Consider the following 15,167-nt stretch of genomic DNA (forward strand, 5'->3'; position numbering starts at 1 on the left):
GAAGAAAATAATTCCTTAAAAATTAGAATTAGCTGTGGAGCCAAAATGGCAGAGTGAAAATAGTGACTTGCTTGAGCTCTTCCCCAAGCCCCCTCCAAATATTTGTAAAAAATGGCTCTAAACAAATTCTAGGGCAACAGAACCCACGATGAGACAGATTGAAAAACATTTCCAGCCCAGGAAAACCTGGAAGGTCAACAGGAAAGGTTTCTTGTGCCAGGCTGTGAGAAAAGTGCAGTTTACCATGTGCATACTGGCAAAGATCAGGTCTCAGCCAATCTGGACCAGGCCTAAGAGGACTGAATCATGGATGGCTGTGATGGTTTCCAGACTTCTAACCCAAAAATGGCAAAGACAAATGAGAAGATCAATAGTAAAGGTCTGTGACAACCGTGAGAGAGAAGCTTGGTCCCAGGCCCAGGCCAAGAGCAGCCTTGGGGCAGAAGTTGCTTTAGGAGCCCTTAACCCACACAGTGAGAGGGAATTGGGTGGCTGATCAAAGTGAGATTGCAGGGATCTCTTTGCTGGTGCTGGGGAAAGATTCTCTTGCTGTGCCTATACTTGGATCTGGGGCACAGTTCTGGTTGGGCAGTCCCGCGGCAAGGAGGAGCACAGGAGTAGTGGAACATGTAGTGGTGGATGGAGACAGAATTCTTCTCACAGTTCCAAGGCAGAAAAGAGTGCTTATGGTCACTCATAGACCAGAGTATATGCCAGGAAAGGAGTAAATACCTCGCCTTTGCTCATACACCTTGGCAGAACTGAAAATTTACAGATCCTTAGAAGTATCTCTGAAAACAGCTGCACAAAACCCCCAAAGCTTGGCATGGTACATTTGCCACACTGAAAGCAGACTCCTACCTTAACAAAGAGTTTGAACCTCAAGTAATTGACTGCAAACATGAGCAAACAGTTTTTAAAAAGTCAGACTATGGAATCTTTTTTTGGTGACAAAGATCAAAACATATAAGCAGAAGAAGAAACCAAAATCAAAGCTACTACATCCAAAGCCTCCAAGAAAAATATGAATCAGTTCCATGCCATGGAAGAGCTCAAAAAGGACTTTGAGAAGCAAGTAAGAGGAGTAGACAAAAACTGGAAAGCGAAATGAGAGTGATGCAAGAAAATGATGAAAAACTAGTCAACAATTTGCTAAAGGAGACCAAAAAAATACTCAAGAAAATAACACCTTAAAAATCACCTAACCCAAATGGCAAAAGAGGTCCAAAAAAACAATGAGGAGAAGAATGCCTTGAAAAGCAGAATTGACCAGATGAAAAGGAAGTCCAAAAGTTCACTGAAGAAAATACTTCCCTAAAAATTAGAATGGAGCAAATGGAAACTGGTGATTCTATGAGAAATCAAGACATTGTAAAACAAAGCCAAAAGAATGAAAACAAAAAATAGAAGAAAATGTGAAATATCTCATTGGAAAAACAACTGACCTGGAAAATAGATCCAAGAGAGAGAACTTAGAAATTATTAGACTATGTGAAAGCCATGATCAAACAGAGTCTAGACCTCATCTTTCAAGAAATTATCAAGGAAAATTGCCCTAATATTCTAGAACCACAGGGTAAAATACAAAGAGAAAGAATCTACTGATCACCTCCTGAAAGATATCCCCAAAGGCAAACTCTTAGGAATATGCAGCTGAATTCCAATGTTCCCAGATAAGGGAGAAAATATTGCAAGCAGTCAGAAAGAAACAATTCAAGTGTTGTGTAAACACAATCAGTATAACACAAGATTTAACAACTGTTACCTTAAGGGCCTGGAGGGCTTGGAATATAATATTCCAGAGGTCAAAAGAGATAGGAATTCAGCCAAGAATCACCTACCCAGTAAAACTGAGCAGAATCATTCAGGGGAAACAAATAGACATTCAGTGAAATAGAGGACTTTCAAGTATTTTGATGAAAAGTCCAGAGCTGAATAGAAAATTTGACTTTTAAATACAACAATCAAAAGAAACATGCAGAGGTAAACAGGAAAAAGAAATGATAAGGGACTTATTAAGATTGAACTGTTTATATTTCTGTATGGAAAGATGATATTTGTAGCTCATAAGACCTTTGTCAGTATTAGAGTAGTTAGAGGAAAAAAAAATGTGGATAGATAGATGGATGGATGGATAGATGGATGGAGGACATGGGGTGAGTTGGAAATGAGGAGTGATATCTAGAGAATAAAATTAAGGAGTGAGAAATGATTATATTGGTAGAAGGAGAAAAGGAGAGCTAGAATGGGGTAAATTATCTCACATAAAACAGACAAGAAAAGGCTTTTACAGTAGAGGACAAGTGTGGGAAGGTGAGAGGAAATGAGTGAATCTTATTCACATCAAATTTGGCTTAAGGAGGGAATACCATAAACAATTGGGTATGGAAATCTATCTCACTCTATAGGAAAGTAGAGGGGAATGAGATAAGAGACTTGGGGGGATAATAGACGTGAGGGCAGATTGGGGGAGGGAGTAATCAGAAGCAAAAACTTATGAGGAGGGACAGGTTCAAAAGAGAAAATAGACTAAATGGAGGGCAGGATAAGATGAAGGGAAATATAGTTAGTTTCCCACAACATGACTACTATGGAAGTGTTTTCCATGATTACACATGTATAACCTATATCGAGTTGCTTGCCTAATGAAACTATGGTATATCACGAATCAGTCAAAAAAAATCAAAAGAATGAAAAAAGGAGAAAGTGTAAAACACCTCATTGGAAATAGAATTGGGCTGGAAAAAAAGATCCTGGAGAGATAATATAAGAATTATTGGACAACCTAAAGGCCATGATCCAAACAAGCATATTTCAAAAAAATTATCAAGGAAAACTGCCCTGATGTCTTAGAGGGCAAGATAGGTTAAAATGATCTTTGGTATTAGTAAAGCATAAAATACTCATTGAAATAATCCACTGATCACTTCCTGAAAGAGATACCAAAAGGAAAACTTCAAGGAATATTTAGATTAATTGCAAAATTGTCAGCTCACCAAGAAAATACTGCAAGCAACCAGAAAACAACAATATAAATATCAAGGAGCCACAGTCAGGATTACACAGGACTTAGCAGCTGCTACATTAAAGGATGAGATAGCTTAGAATGTATTATTATAGAAGGTAAAGGAGCTTAGATTATACCCAAAGATCAACCACCTAGCATAATTGAGCATTATCTTTCAAAGGAAAGGTGAACATTCAATGAAAAAGAGGACTTTCAAATATTCCTGATGCTGAACATAAAATTTGATCTTCAAATACAAGACTGAAAAGAAGCATAAATTTGTAAAGAGGAAAGAGTAAAAGGTGTTATTCAATAGTATTAAACTGTTTACATCACTACTTTGGAAGATGATATTTGTAGCCCTGATAATTTCATCTCTGTTAGAGCAGTTAGGATTATACATATACAGAGGGTATGGGTATAAGCTGACGTTGATGTGATTATATAAAAATATGTGAAGGGGTGAAAAAATAATTGTGCTCGGAGAAGAGGAAAGGGGGAGGCAGAAGAAGGTAAATTATGTTATATGAAGAGGTACTAAAGACATATTACAGTTAAGGGAAAGAAGAGAGTGGGTGAGCATGGTTTGAACCTTACTCTCATCAGGTTTGGCTTATAGAGGGAAAAATACAAACTCAGTTGGATACAGAATATATATCTTACCCTATATGAAAGAAAGAGGGGAAAAGGGAAATAAAAGTTAAAGGTGGAATGATAGAAAGGAGGGCAAAATTAGAATGGTCAAGGGGAAAGTAAAGTAGGGGCTCATAGAAGGGAGGGAACATTAAGGGAGGTGGAGTTCAGAAGCAAAACACTGGTGAGGAGGGACAGGGTGAAAGGAGAGAGAAAAATATAAGCACAGGGAGAAATAAGATGGAGGGAAATACAGTTTTCAATCTTAAATGTAAATGTGAATGGGATGAACTCTCCCTTAGAACACTAGCAGATAACAGAGTGAATTAAAAATCGTAATACTACAATATGTTATTTACAAGAAAAAAAAAAAACATTTGAAGCACAGAGATACACATAGAGCAAAGGCAAAAATCTGGAGCAGAACATATTATGTTTCAGCTAAAGAAAAACAAAATAAAACAAAGTCAAAAACATAAGAAGTATCAATCCTGATCTTGGGCAAAGCAAAAGAAAAATAGATCTAATTAAAAGAGATAAGGAAGGAAACTACATCTTGCTAAAAGGTGCCATAGAGCCACTTCCAGGAGCCAAGATAGCAGAGTAAGCAGTAAATAACTATCCTTCTCACTTACTGACCTCCAAAAAACAAGCAAACAAAAAAAAAAATAGCACCCCAGGAAAAATCCCGGGACAGCAGAGACAGCAGAAAGACAGGGAGAGGCAGTCTTGTAGCCTGATAAACTTGAAAGACTGCCAAGAAAAAAAAAAATTTGACTCAGGTAAAAATGAGAATACAGTCCAGGATAGGAGGTGTTCTAGCATGCCAACGGCAAGCCCCATCTCAGAAAAACAGCTGGAATATGAGAGCTTCTTGGATAAGAACTCATCATTTAACACAAACTTGAGAAAACTAGAAAATAGTGTGGCAAAAACTAGGCATAGAGAAACATCCTATAATGTATGTCAAGATAAGGTCAAGATAGGTACATGATTTAGACATAAAGGGTGATACTATAACCAAATTTGGGGAGCAAGGAACAGTTTAAATGTTAGATTTATGGAGAAGGGAACAATTTAAAACCAGACAAGAGGTGGAGAACATTATGACATGCAAAATGGACAATTTTGATTACATTAAATTGAAAAATTTTTGTGCCAAAAAGTCAATGAAACCAAGATTAGAAGGGAAGCAGAAAACTGGAAAACAGTTTGTACAGACAGTATATTTAATAAACACCTCACTTCTAAAATATTTAGAGAACTGAGTGAAATTTACAGGAATGCAAGTCATTCCACTATTTATAAAGGGTGAAAGGATATGTACAGGAAGTTTTCAGATGAGGAAATTAAAGGTATCTATAGCCATATGAAAAAAATGCTCTTGATCACTATTGATTAGAGAAATGCAAATCAAAACAACTCTGAAGTATCACATCACACCTATTAGATTGGCTAACATGATACAATAGAAAATGAAAAATGTTGGAAATGATGTGGGAAATTGAAACACTAACAAATTGTTGGTGGAGTTGTGAACCAATCCAACCATTATGGAGAACAATTTGGAACTGTGCTCAAAGTGCTATAAAACTACATATCCTTTGACCCAGCAATACAACTGCTAGATTAGTATCCCAAAGAGATCATAAAAATGGGAAAAGGACCTACATGTACAAAAATATTTGTGGAATATCTTCTTGCTGTGGCCAAGAATTGGAAATTGTGAGGATACCCATCAATTTGGGAATGGTTGAACAAGTATGAACATATATGAATGTGATGGAATACTATTGTTCCCTAAGAAATATGAGCAGGAAGACTTCAGAAAAAAACCTGGGAAGATGTATACGGATTGATGCTGAGTGAAGTGAGCAGAACCAGAATGTTATACACAGTAAAAACATTGTGAACTTACCAATTTTGATAAAATTGGCTCTTCTCAACAATGCAAGGATATAAGACAATTTTAGAAGACTCTTGATTGAAAATGCTCTCCACATCCACAGAAAGAACTATGGAGTTTGACTGAAGATCAAAGAATACTATTTTCTCTCTCTCTCTCTCTCTCTCTCTCTCTCTCTCTCTCTCTCTCTCTCTCTCTCTCTCTCTCTCTCTGTCTCTCTCTCTGTCTCTCTCTCTCTCTCTCTCTCTCTCTCTCTCTCTCTCTCTCCCTCTACCTCTTTCTCTCTCTATTTTTGTTTCTTCTTTCTTGTGTTTTTTTTTCCCTTTGGTTATAATTCTTCTTTACAACATGGACTAATGTGTCACTATGTTTCATATGATTGAACATGCATAGCCTATTTCAGATTGCATGCCATCTCAGGGAAGGGAGAGTGGAAGGAGGGGGAGGAAATTTGGAACTTAAAATCTTATAGAAGTGAATTTGGGGGAGTGGCAGAGCCAAAAGTAAAAGCAATGACTTTCCCAAGCTCTCCCACAAACCCCTCCAAATACCTGTAAAAATGACTCTAAACAAATTATAGGCAGCAGAACCCACAAAAAGACAGAATGAAAAAAATTCCAGACCAGGACAGCCTGAATGGTTGAGGGGAAAGGTCTATTACACTGGGCTGGGAGAGAAGCACCATCTAGTGAAGGCTGCACTGGCACAGAGAGGGCCTCATATAGCCTGGAGGAGCTAAATGGACTGAATGACTGGCAGCTGTGATGGTTTCCAGACTTCTCAACCCACAAATACCAAAGCCAACTTAGATGGTCAGTAGGAAAGATGTATTTGACATGGGTGAGAGAGGAACCCTGTTCAGGACCAGCCCTTGTGTAGCCCCAAGGTGATGGCAGAGGTCAGCTGCTTCTGGATCTCTCAGTCCAGAGGGTGTGGGATTATGTGGCTGATTGGAGGGGAATTGTTGGGATCTTTTTGTTGAAGTTGAGGCAGGATTCTCTTCCTTTTTTTGTGCTTGGATCTCGGCTGCAGTCCTAGGCAGTTGTCCTAGGGTGAGGAGGAGAGCTGGCATGGTGGAGCTTGTGGTAGCAATGGAGAGGGAATCCTCAGTTCCAAAGCAGAAAAGCATGCTCATGGTCACTCCCAGATCTGAGACAGGAAAGAAGTAAACACCTATCCTTGGATCATACCATATTGAAAGAACTGAAAATTTGAAGTTCCACTTCCAGGAGCCAAGATGATGGAGTAAAAAGGTAGTCTCTCTTACTCTCCTCTATCAACCTCTGAACACCCAGAAAATATCACCCCAGAAAAAAGAAAAAAAAACAACCCTGAAACAGCTGAAGTAGAAGAAAGACAGGGAACAGCAGTACAGCAGCCCAGCAAATGGGTCTCCCAGTGCCTCAGCAAAAATGAGGCAAGCAGCACTACAAAGGACCCCAGGCAGACAAGCACCCAGTAGCATTCATCTGAAAGGAGCAGAAGAAAGCAATCTAGAGTCTTCCTAAAGTCCCAGCCTTGCTGATTCCAACCCAACACCAGGTAATCTGTCAGAACACTACAGCCTCCAACTGCCAACCAGGAGAAGATCCTGAAGCCCAGGTGGTAGAACAGGCAAACACCAACACCTGCACCTTCCAGTGCCTCAGTGAGGGTGGGGAAATTGGTGGAAACCATCTCAGAAAACTACCAGGTGCTTCAGCACTATACTTCAAATGAATCTCCCAGTGCATTAGCAGAAACAAGGGAGGCAGCATTGCAATGGGCCCCAGGCAGATAAACACCCTGCATCACCCATCTAAAAGCAGCTGAAGAAAGCTAAAGGAAAGGAAGAGCAAGCAACCTAGAATTTTCTGAAAGTTCCAGCCTTGCTGATTCTAGCCCAACATGAGGCAAGCTGCCAAAACCATACAGCCTCCAATTGCCAACATAAGGGGCACAAAAAGCCAGTGACTAAAACATAGGTTCCCAACACAAGAAGTTTGGGTCAGTGCCCTCTGTTCCTCAGCAGAAGACCTCAATCTCTTTAAAGGTCAGGGAATAAAGAAACCATGAGTAAAAGGAAATGTACCATAGATTCACATTATGAGAAGAGTGAAGTTGAAGACAGAAATTCTGAAGAGGACAACATTGTCAACAAACCCACATCTGCAACATCAAAAGGGAATACGAACTGGTCTGAAGCTCAAAAAGCCTCCTTAGAAGAGCTCAAGAAGGATTTTAAAAGTCTAATGAGAGAGGTAGAAGATTCCTTAAAAAATACAATTGGCCAGTTGGAAAAAAAGTACACTGAAGAAAACAAGTCCCTAAAAGCACAATTGGCAAACTGGAAAAAAATTACACTGAAGAAAACAAATCCCTTAAAAATGCAATTGGCCAATTGAAGAAGAAAGTAAAAACTAACAGAAGAAAACAATCTGTTAAAAAAACAAAATTGGACAAATGGAAACTAATGACTCTATGAGAGAGCAAGAATCAGTCAACCAGAAACAAAAAAATGAAAAACATAGATGAAAACATAAAATACCTCATTGGTAAAACAATGAACCTGGAAAATAGATCCAGGAGATCTAATTCAAAAATCATTGGACTACCTGAAAATCATGATAGAAAAAAGAGCCTGGATAGTATCTTTCAGGAAATCATAAAGAAAAGCTGCCTGGAAGTCCTAGAACCAGCAGGTAAAATAACTATAGAAAGAATACACAGCTCACCACCTGAAAGAGATCCTTACCAGGTGAAAGAGAATGTGCTGCAAGCAGCCAGAAACGAACAATTTAAATGTCATGGAACTACAGTCAGGATTACACAGGACCTTGCAGCTTCTACATTAAAAGACTGTAGGGTGTGGAACATGATATTCCGAAAGGCAAAGGAGCTTGGATTGCAGCCAAGGATCAACTACCCTGCAAAAATGAGCATGATTTTTCAAGGGAGGAGATGGGTATTCAATGAAATATAACCAGAAGAAGAAAATAAAGTCAAAGCTCCTACATCCAAAGCTTCTAGAGAAAATATGAATTGGTTTCAGACCATGGTAGAGCATAAAAAGGATTTCAAAAAGCAAGTAAGAGAAGTACAGGAAAAATTGGAAAGAGAAATGACAGTGATGCAAGAAAATCATGAAAAATGAGTCAACAGCTTGCTAAAGGAGGCCTCCCTAAAATTGAAGAAAATAACACCTTGGGATAGCTAGGTGGTACAGTCAATAGAGCACCAGGCCTGGAGTCAGGAGGACCTGAGTTCAAATCCAGCCTCAAACCAGGCACTTGATACTTACCAACTGTGTGACCCTCGGCAAATCACTTAACCATAATTGCCATGCCAAAACAAAATAAAATAAAGTAACACCTTAAAAATAGACTAACTCATATGGCAAAAGAGGTCTAAAAAGCCAATGAGGAGGAGAATGCCTTAAAAAAGCAGAATTGGCTAAATGGAAAAGGAGATCCAGAAGTTCATTGGAGAAAATAATCCCTTAAAAATTAGAATGGAGCAAATAGAAGCTAATGACTCTATAAGAAATCAAGAAATTATATAACAAAAACAAAAGAATGAAAAAAAAATAGAAGACAATGTGAAATATCTCCTTGGAAAAACAACTGACCTGGAAAGTAGATTCAGGAGAGATAATTTTAAAAAATGATTAGACTACCTGAAAGCCCTGATTAACAAAAAAAGAGAGACAGAGAGAGCTCAGACATCATCTTTCAAGAAATTATCAAGGAAAACTGTCCTGATATTCTAGAATCAGAGGGTAAAATAGAAATTGAAAGAATCCACTGATCATCTCCTGAAAGAGATCCCAAAAGGAACACTCCCAGGAATATTATAGCCAAATTCCAGAGTTCCAGAGAGGTCAAGGAGAAACTATTGCAAGCAGCTGGAAAGAAATAATTCAAATATTGTGGAAACATAATCAGTATTGCATAACATTTACCAGCTTCTACATTAAGGGATCAAAGGCTTGGAATATGATATTACAGATGTCAAAGGAGCTAGGATTAAAACCAAGAATCACCTATGTGTTAAAACAGGGTATGATCTGTCAAGGGGGGAAATGGGTTTCCAATGAAATAGAGGACTTTCAAGCATTCTTGATGAAAAGACCAGAGCTGAATAGAAATTTGACTTCCAAATATGAGAATTAAGAGAAGCATGAAAAGGTAAACAAGAAAGCAAAATTATCAGGGACTTATTACAGTTGAACTGTTTATATTCCTAAATGGAATGATGATATTTGCAACTCTTTAAGGGGTGAGAGAGGATTGTACTGTGAGAAAGAGAGAGGGAGAGGTAGAATGCTGTAAATTATCTGACATAAAAGAGGCAAGAAAAGGCTTTTACAGTGGAGGAGAAGAGACAGGAGGTGAGAAGGAATGAGTGTTTTGTGTGTGTGTGTGTGTGTGTGGTGTGTGTGTGTGTGTATGTGTGAGGAAATAGGTATTGTGACTTACCAGGGTCACACAGCTTTGGTTTTGGTTCTGCTCACTTCACTCAGCAGAAATCCATACAAGTCTTCCCATCTATGAGCCTAACAGGTTTCCTATTTTTATTTTCAAATAAGAACTTATTAAGTGTTTATGTAATCATCATATTGATATATTCATAGAAGATTTGGGTTAAGAGATGAGAATATAGAAAGGTAGAATGAAGTCAATAGGCAAACAGACACTTTAGAACATAGACTATGAGAATATAGTATATAAAATTTTGAAATGACAAGAATAAAGATTATTAGATCTAAAAAGAAACTTGGAAAGTTAGTGCTAGAGAAGACATTATAAATCAACTACACAAAGTTCAAAATTTTACAAGGAAATAAACTGAGAAGCTCAGATGAATCGTGGTTTGTGCAAACTAATATCAATTGAATAAATTTATGAATGGATTCATTAAATTGTCTTTCTACACAGACAATATAAAAGAAAATTAGAACATACATAATAAAATTGTCACTACCGATTTCCCTAATAATTGAACATATTTATTCTATGGTCACAGCTACCTGAGGAAAGGATTATACATTTTGTCATTGGCTTCATATTTTGATTTGTGTTTCATGTTGTTTTTCTTACCTTAGTAATTATTTTTTTTGGAAGGAGATTAAAAGAGCATAGAAGGTCAAGGTCATGACATCATTTATTCAATATTAGTGAAGATATTTCTCTTTTATTACCACAAGCTTCACTTACAGAATTAAAATAGATATGATTAAACATATTTGCCACTAGAAATAGTAAACAATGCTTGTAGATTCTTACCAAGCTTACAGGGGATTCCTGCACTGAGAGGTATAGGTTATGCTATATGAACTCTAATGTTTTTTTCAGCTCTAAGAGTCTAATAATTTATGACAATAATTACTATTCTTAGGATAAAACATCTCAAAAGCAACTTAAATCATCAGAAACTTTAATCTAACCTCTTCTTCTAGAGACAGTTCAATAGCAAGGATAAATGTATTTTTATAATCTTACTTATATGGATTTTTTTTATTTCATCCATGTGGGTATGTTAATCAATGGTGTAGATGCTAGTCCACATATACATTCTTATTGTACACAACACTGATTATGATATGTACGTGGTTATGCATGGTTATGGCTATGATTATGTGCACAACTTCAAATTATGAGATTTCTTTTTATGTTTATTCCATTAGAACAAAACATGACTCTTCACTACCTTATCAATGAAGTTAATTTGATGAGTATTTATTAAGAAACAACTAATACCTTGGTAGTCTATGTATGATATACAAGGGCAAAAGACAAAAGTCATTGTCTTCATTTCCTTTGGGAAAATAATACAATAAGTTAATAAAATAAGTATATAAGTAAATATGAAATAATTTGGGAGAAGACTAACAATTGGAAAATTCTATTAAAAGAGGTGACACTGTCTTAGTCTTGATGAAAGCTAAGGATTCTAAGAGGGAGAGTTGATAAAGGGGAGTGTTCCAGCTTTATTCAATAGCAAAGATTTGGAAATGAAATGCTGTCCAGGAGGAAGAGCAAATTGGCCATTTGGCTGGAACATGGTGTAAAGATAATGCCAACACAATTTTTGGAAAGACAGATTGGGTCCACATTCTTCAGAGTTTAGTTTGAAACAACAGATTATTTGTTTTAATTTTTTTTAATTAAGCACTTATTATTATTATTTTTTTTTACTTTAGGGAACTATTAAATTTCAACCAAGAAAAAAATCATGAACATAATTATACAGCATATCACTGGGATTCTGGATGTTCTAGTTTTAGTCACAGTCTTCATCCTCATCTTCATCCTTGTCTCCATTCCTAACAGGGTTATCTTCTGTCAGAGGGTCCTGGAACTGGATGTTGGCTAGTAGGTCTGGCTTAGCTGCCATTGGCCTGTTCAAGCCCTTGTCGAAGTCTTCTTCTGCACCAACCAAGTCTATTTCATTCTGCGTATCTTCTCCCTGAAAGGTTAAATTTGGCAGCAATGATTGAAAGAAGAGAGATTATTGCTTTCATTGGAGTAATGATTTGCCTTTTGAAGTCTGGTGTAGGAAGCGATGCAATCTAGGGGTGGCAGAGGGCCAAACCCCATCACACTCTGGGATGTCACTTCTAAAGGCAGGGCTGCTGTGCCCTCCTTCATCTCAGAAAGGACCACCTGGAAATAGACATTTCTGGTTGCACTCTGGTACTGGAACTTCTGCCTTCCTTCAGATTCCTCCACTATGGGTTCACCAGCATCTACTGTCTGCAGCCCTTCTCTGACTTTTGTTTCTAGCCAAGCCATGATGGTAAAATCCTTCCAGAGAAAGTATGTTTTCCCAATGTATAGGGTAGCCAGCTGGGTCAAGGCTGGAGGTTGGCTTATCTGAGTACTGAGTCTAAAGGAAGGGTAAGCTAAAACAGAGGCATTTGGGCTCACACTGCAGTGATCCAGCAGAGGCATGAGAATGCCAGGGAACAGGATGAGTGCCTGCTGGATTATGTGAGATGCATTTTCCCTTGAAGAACTCAATTCACCCTCTGGGAGATCTTCTTGTTGACTGGGAAGAAAATACACCAGTGGAACAGAGAAAGCAAAATTTGGGATCTGGGAAAAGTTTTGATAACTCTCCTATTCCTGGAACATACGTATTAGGAATGCATAATGCCTGTCTCGTAATGCCAACAAATCAGTAATCAGTGACAAGCAGAGGGGGGTCATTGTAGGGATCGAATCTTAAGATAAGTTTGCAGAATTCCAGGGCTGTTTGGGGAGAGCCTCTCCTCTCTAGGAACTTCATGTGCTTGAAGAGAACCAAGTAGAAAGCTCTGTTTTCAGTTCTTTGATAATCTAGTCTGCAGTTTCCACTAGTAAGACTAAACAAAGGGTAAAATGCACATTCCAAACTGTACAAAGCTCTCTCTATAAGATTACAAGCCATCTCTTGATCCTCTTGGAGTCGACATACATCATTGAACTGGAGCAGTCAGTCTATGTGATAAGGATTTCCCTGGAGCAGAAACATGATATTATTTGGGTCCATGGACTCCACTGTATTTAGTAACTACAACTGCACCTGCTGGTACTTTCGGTAATGTTCAAATGTGGAGGAGTGAACTCCCCTTTTTGATTCCAACATTCTCATTGTAATACCTGTTTTGCTATAGCAGGGCAAGGTGCTCTTTGGAGGGGTCATACATGTGCTTCGGTCTCTTCGGAGGTCTCTGATCTCCAAGGACAGCTCAAGCTCCAAAATATCTTTTCAACTCTGTCTCTGGATTCAAATATCTGTGTTCGACATAGAGAAGAGGCCAACTTTCCATGGATGATACTGCCATAAGTCTGATTTGAGAGACCATTGGAAACTGCAATTTTCTTTAAAATGTTGTCAATATCCCCTAGACCATCATCTTCTGGAGTTTCTCTTATTGTGCTTTTCTTATTTTTTCTTCTTATTCTTTTTCTTCCATGGCTTATTGTTCAGATTAGGCTGTGAATTAGTTGTTGCCTGGTTTTTATGCGAAAGACCTTCTCCATCTCTTTCTTGGTTGACCTCTAGTTCTCCATTTTTATTGTCATCATTATTCTCTGTGCCCTCTTGTACCATCAGTCTGTAATCTTCTGCCCTTGCTTTGGATAAAAGTTCATCCTCAGGTTCTTCACTGGTTATCAGCTCATACAAGTTGCTGATGGCACTGTGCTCCCTCCTCCCCCTCCTCCAGAGGTCACTCTGCAACTGCCCCATGTAGTTCTCCTCACTTCCCTCATCATGATCCTCGAGGCCTAGGGGCAGGGCCCTGGGTTCTAGGAACTCCAGGCCAGGCTGCTCTCCCTGCAGCCTCAGGAGGGCCCTGTGAGACATTCAGAAGATTCTATTTTACCTAACATACAAAAATGAATATCTAAAACTTTTTGAGCAGCGGGATGACAAAATGAACTTGGGTTTTAAGAATCATTTGGTAATTTTATGGAAGATATCATTAAGAAGAGAGAAATCTGGCAGGGAGACCACTTAGAAAACTATTGAGCTAGCTCAAGGGAAAGATCAGGACTTAACTTATAATAGGGCCCATATTAACTGAGAGAATTAACATGAGGAACTTCTCTTAAGAAGAATTGAAAAGTTTTGGCAGTTAGTTGGTTATAAGAAGTAAGGTTGAATGAAAACTTGAAAAAAAACCTTCAGGGTCACAAATTAGATTAACTGTAAAGATAGTCATATTTATAGCAAACAGAAGGAAATTAAAAGGAAGGACATGTTCTGGGGAAAGATAATAAGTTTTGTTTTGCCATTTGAGTTTGACATTACTATGGGATATTCAAGTAAAGTGGTTCATCAATCACTTGGTTATATGGGACTGAAGCTTCCTAGAAATATGGAAGCTAGGTATACATACATACAAACATCCATCCATCAATCCATCCATTCATCCATCCATACATACATAAATACACACATACACACATACATAGATACACCTAAATACCCATATGCATATACACACATATACATGAATGTATGCATATATGTGTATTGTATACGTATATATATGTGGGCATGTGTATGTATGTGGATAGAAGTATGTATACACACATATATGTGTTTGTGTGTGTATGTGTGTGTATACATATATATATATATATATATATATATATACCCCATAATCTATAAACACAATCTATGGATTATTACATACCTAGAAAAAAAAACAACTTTTTAGAAAAAAGTTGTATAAAAGTATTAAGACATAAATTCATCATCTCTTCATGCAAGGCGAAAAAAATGCTTGGTACAACTTCATCATGTTCCCATATGATTCTGATCACTTGGGCTGCTCTCTATATTTTGAAATATAGTTCATTCCTTACTACCGTGAAACTAAGTATTTTGTGTGACAAAATCTGTTCAAGATATAAAGAATATTGTTGTAATTGTTAACAAAAACATTTAGCCATTAAAATTATTTACAATAAAACTTTTATACCAAATATAAAACTCTATTATAAAGCAGCAATCATCAAAACCACTGTGTATTGGCTAAGAAAGAGAGTGATGGATCAATGGGATTAGGTACACAAGACACAGTAGTCAATGGCTATAGGAATCTACTTTTTCATGAAACCAAAGGCTCCAGCTTCTGCGATAAGAACT

General features: G+C 37.7%; 1 pseudogene; it reads right to left on the reverse strand.

The window, feature by feature from the left end:
• Positions 1 to 11,807: 11,807 nt before the first annotated feature.
• On the reverse strand, positions 11,808 to 13,877 carry LOC110192131 (ribosome quality control complex subunit TCF25 pseudogene; annotated as a pseudogene).
• Between the last annotated feature and the right edge of the window lie 1,290 nt (positions 13,878 to 15,167).

The sequence above is a fragment of the Phascolarctos cinereus genome, unplaced genomic scaffold (assembly GCF_003287225.1).
Source record: "Phascolarctos cinereus isolate Bilbo 61053 unplaced genomic scaffold, phaCin_HiC Scaffold_2;HRSCAF=192, whole genome shotgun sequence".
NCBI classification, from domain to species: domain Eukaryota; kingdom Metazoa; phylum Chordata; class Mammalia; order Diprotodontia; family Phascolarctidae; genus Phascolarctos; species Phascolarctos cinereus.